Genomic DNA, 5,400 nt, shown 5'->3' with positions numbered 1-5,400 from the left:
AGGTTCTTCGCCGAGACATTGGGCGCCTCCAGAGCTGGCTTGTACCAGGCGGGCGGCGAATCAACCTTGGGCTTTCGGGGCGCCATTGGTCGAAAGCTCGGAAGGAGATCGGAGCAGATCTGGAGATTTCGGAAGTGAGGAGCAAGAGAGGTGATCTGGAGCAAGGCGAAGGAAGGCAATGAAGGCAAGCATTCCCCGCATCAGCCTTTTGTTAGGCGGGCAGTTGTCGAGGCTGCGTTGGGAAGCGGAGACGCCCATGTCCAATCAGTCACCACGAGCCAACCATGGTCGTAGGCTGATGGGGCCCGCGGCGCTCCATCCTTGCCCTTTGGCTTCGCTTCGAAGCCAAGCCCGAGCGCGCCTTGGGCCCGGGGGCTACTGTTGGCGTTCTGGGAACGGGGGTCCCCAGACTTGCTTGCCTGCGGCCCGCAGCGTGGCTCCACCAGTGGCCCCGTACGACCCATCTTCACCAGCAAACATTCAAGACCCTCGCGAGGGGCCAGGCCTCGTGAGTCGAACGATGCAAGACCTCCTCAGGGGCGGCCTCACTAGGCTGGCTTGCGAGGGGCGGAGAGATCAAGGCAAGGGACACCTCACGAGGTTCCTGTGACGCAAGCCATGACGATTGGAACCAGGAAGGCGCCAAGCAGGCGCCAGCGCACGCAGTGTCCTCGTTTCCTCTTTGCTGCTAAAGTGGCAAGCGTAGATGAGGAGTCCCGAGGCATCAGGCAAAGGTTTCCATATCGGTGCAACAAGACCAAGACTAGTAGGACGGCAAGATGGAGGTCACCGTGGAGCCCAAGACCACATCACCACCAGAGCCTTTGGCAGGCGAAGACCACTTTTGTCAGGATAGCTTGTACTAGTTGTCTCCCTTCGAATTTGGCCGTTGTGGGATCCCTTCCCGCTCGATATTTGGGAAGAGGACCAGGGCCTCTATAAATAGGACTAGCCACCACCATGGAGGGGAGATTCCGATCTTCAACCACATAAGCGCACCAGGCACAAGAACACCTCTCCTCACGAGGTTGTTCTTCCCTTGTACTGTTCATCCTCATCCCAAGAGGCAATCCACCACACCACACTGGAGTAGGATATTACACCACAACGGTGGCCTGAACCAGTATAAATCTTGTGTCTCATGTTCTTTGGGTTCGTCGAGCTAGGCCGTGAGATCGTAGAGTGCGCGAGCTAGAGAGGGGGAGAGATCTTCGTGCGCACCCCAGTGTTCGAACCTCAAGGGTTTTGCCGGAACCCGAAATCTGACATATACCTGAGCATTAACATGAACGAATCCAACAGAAATGTCACTCCGAAGCCTACAGAGGGCATCATGCGGGAGATAGAACTGCACACAAGGTATTACAATCTGGTTTTTATTGGCGTACTCTTTTTAAGGATGCTCATAAGTTTGTGCTATCTTGTGATGAATGTCAGAGAATTGGTAATATTGGTAGACGTCAGGAAATTCCTATGAATTATTCACTTGTTATTGAACCATTTGATGTTTGGGCTTCGATTATATGGGACCTTTTCCTTCCTCTAATGGGTATACACATATTTTGGTTGCTGTTGATTATATCACTAAGTGGGTAGAAGATATTCCAACTAACAGTGCTGATCATAACACCTCCATTAAAATGTTGAAAGAAGTTATTTTCCCGAGGTTTGGAGTCCCTAGGTATTTAATGACTGATGGTGGTTCACACTTTATTCATGGTGCTTTCCATAAATTGCTTGCTAAATATGATGTCAACCATGAAATTGCATCCCCTTATCACCCTCAATCTAGTGGACAAGTTGAACTTAGCAATAGAGAAATAAAATTGATATTGCAAAAGACTGTCAATAGGTCTCAAAAGAATTGGTCTAAGAAACTTGATGATGCACTTTGGGCCTATAGAACCGCTTATAAGAATCCTATGGGTATGTCTCCATATAAAATGGTTTATGCAAAATCTTGTCATTTGCCTCTTGAGTTAGAACATAAAGCATATTGGGTAATTAGAGAACTCAATTATGACTTAAAACTTGCTGGTGAAAAGTGGTTATTTGATATTAGCTCACTAGATGAATGGAGAACCCAAGCTTATGAAAATGCCAAATTATTCAAAGAAAAGGTTAAAAGATGGCATGACAAAAGAATCCAAAAGTGGGAGTTCAAAGTTGGTGAATATGCTCTATTGTACAATTCCCATTTTAGATTTTTTGTAGGAAAACTTCTCTCCAAATGGGAAGGACCTTATACCATTGAAGAAGTTTATCAATCTGGAAATATCAAAATCAATAATGCCGAAGGAACTAATCCGAATGTGGTCAATGGACAAATAATTAAGCACTATATTTCAAGTACGCCTATTAATGTAGAAACTAACATTATTCAAACCATGACATCGGAGGAATACATAAAAGAGACCTTCCAGAACACTCCAGAACCCGAAAAAGGAAGGGGTATGTGATACGGTAAGTAAACGGACTCCAAAAATTCCGCAAAAATATTTTCTGTTAGTTTTGGAATATTATAAAAAAATAATAAGAAACATCCGAGAAGGCAACCCAGGTTCCCACTAGGCACCAGGGTGCGCCTGCCCCACCTGGCGCGCCCTGGTGGGTAGTGGCCCCCTCGAGAACCGTCCCGACTCCGTTTTCCTATGGTATACTTGTTTCCCAAGGTAAAATTCTTTTTATATATACCCCCAAACGATTTGACCACTGTATCACAGAGAAATCCTCTGTTCTTGTTTCGTGCTGTTTTTCTGGCAGATCTGAAAATATGTCGTCACAAGATTCAGATGGAGAGAACTATGTTTCCGACCATGTTAAGATCCAAATATCTTTAGGGATACCTATCCCTACCTATGGGCCATAGATGAGGAGGAAGACACCGATTTGGAGGAGATGGAGGATGCCTCCTCAGATGAAGATGAAGTTCCACTAAGCCAGCCTGGAGATATGCAAGTGGAATTCAAGAAGTCAAGTCTCCCAAATGGAGTAAACAAATCTAAGAGCCAATTTATTCGGTCCTGTTTTCTGCAGGAAAGCAAGAGGGCATTAGGCAAAAGGATATTGAATCTTGAGCAGGAAAACGATGATTTGAGGGAGGAAAATTTTATCCTCAAACGTAAACTGGAGAAGAAGGACAAGCCTACCTCCTCACCACCACCACCATCACCAAAGAAGGAGACTTAAGCACACAGGTATGGTCACTCCCCTTGGCTTAGGCCAAGCTTGGGGAGATGCCCCGGTATCGTATCACCGTCATTTTTATTATCTTCACCAGTTTTTAGTTCGATCCTTAGTTATTTCGTTATTTAGTTGAATAAAAGTTTAGTATGATCTATTTTTGAGTGCTAGTTTCATGATCTATCTATCTATGTAATCGAGTGAGAGTTATATAATAAAGATTAGTTTGAGTTTTTGCTTCTTTACTTTCCTGTTTCAATTAAATTAAAGAAAATAATGAAAAAGAGCATATGCTAATGTTATGGAATGTAATGACATTACATAAGGAAAAGTATCAGTGGTAAAATTTACTGAGAGTCGACAAACATAGCATTGGTCAATGATGCAATTCATGGAAGAGAAGATTCACATGAAAATATACTATCTTGGACATCTTTTATGATTATGAGCCCCCATTAAGTATTTTATGTCAAATTGTTGAAGTTGGACAAGGAAGACAACGTAATGATTTATGTTTGTTCATATTCACATAGAAGTTATATTGTCATAGATCCTCCAACATGTGGTGCTTGCCCAGTATCTTTGCTAGCCAAAAATCCGCACTAAGTAGAGATACTACTTGTGCATCCAAAAAACCTTAAAACCAAATCCAGTTGAATATGAGTGATCATGAGTTATTATTGTTGACATCACCCTTGAGGTGAATAAGTTTGGAGGCGAAACATAAGCCCCTATCTTTCTATGTGTCTGGCTGAAACTTTTTGCTCCATATATATGTCGTGAGTGTTAGCAATCATAGAAGATTAAATGATTGTTGAGTATGTGGACTTGCTTAAAAGCTCTAACATGAGACCCTTCCTGAAAATATGATGAATTGCAATTGCATTGTTGACTGAGAACATAGTTTTTTAGTTTTCTATAAAGTTTATGCTTTATACTTTGATGTTGTGATGAATTGTTACTTGCTCATGAGAAGTTTTATGATAAAGTTTATTGTTGTTATAATAATAAGCATGATGCTACTATGTCCGTATTTTGTTTTTATTGAAACCTCTCTCTCTCTCTAAACATGTGGACATGATTTTCGATATCGGCTTTCGCTTGAGGACAAGTGAGGTCTAATCTTGGGGGAGTTGATACGTCCATTTTGCATCATGTTTTCCTACTGTTAATTATAGTGTTTTTATGCAATATAACACTTTGTGGAGCAATTCTAATGCCTTTTCTCTCATAATATGCAAGGTTTACACAAAGAGGGAGATTATCGGCAGCAGGAATTCTGGACCTGAAAAAGCTACGTCAGAGATACCTATTCTGCAGATCTCCAAATGAGATAAATTTTACGGAGAATTGTTTTTGAATATATGAAAATTGTTGGAATAAATAAATACCAGAGGGGGCCACCCAGGTGCCCACTTGGCACCAGGGCACGCCTGCCCCCTGGCGCGCCCTGGTGGGTAGTGGCCCCCTGGCCTGCTTTTGGTGCCCATCGCCTAGTACATAAGGTCATTCACCCTAGAAAAAAATAAGGAGAGGACTTTCGGGATGAAGTGTCGTTGTCTCGAGGCGGAATTTGGACAAGAGCACTTTTGCTCTCCGGCGGAGCAATTCCGCCGGGGACACTTCCCTCCGGGAGGGCGAAATCGAAGCTATCGTCATCACCAACAATCCTCTCAAGTGGGAGGGTCAATCTCCATCAACATATTCAATATCACCATCTCATCTCAAAACCCTAGTTCATCTCTTGTGTTCAATGTTTGTATCAAAAGCTCATATTGGTACCTATGGTGACTAGTAGTGTTGATTACATCTTGTAGTTGATGCTAGCCGGTTATTTGGTGGAAGATTACATGTTCAGATCCATTATACTATTTATTACTCCTCTGATCTTGAGCATGAATATGTTGTGTGAGTAGTTACTTTTGCTCTTGAGGACATCAGAGAAGTCTTGTCATAAATAATCATGTGAATTTGATATTCGTTCGATATTTTGATGATATGTATGTTGTGATTCCCTTAGTGGTGTTATGTGAATGTCGACTACATGAAACTTCACCATCTTTGGGCCTAAGGGAATGCATTGTTGAGTAGTTATTAGATGTTGGGTTGCTAGAGCGACAGAAGCTTAAACCCTAGTTTATGCGTTATTCCGTAAGGGGCTGATTTGGATCCATATGTTTAATGATATAGTTAGATTTTATCTTAATTCTTCTTTCG

This window comes from Triticum urartu, chromosome 3, assembly GCF_003073215.2.
Source record: "Triticum urartu cultivar G1812 chromosome 3, Tu2.1, whole genome shotgun sequence".
Lineage (NCBI taxonomy): Eukaryota > Viridiplantae > Streptophyta > Magnoliopsida > Poales > Poaceae > Triticum > Triticum urartu.
This window is presented reverse-complemented; position numbering follows the sequence as displayed.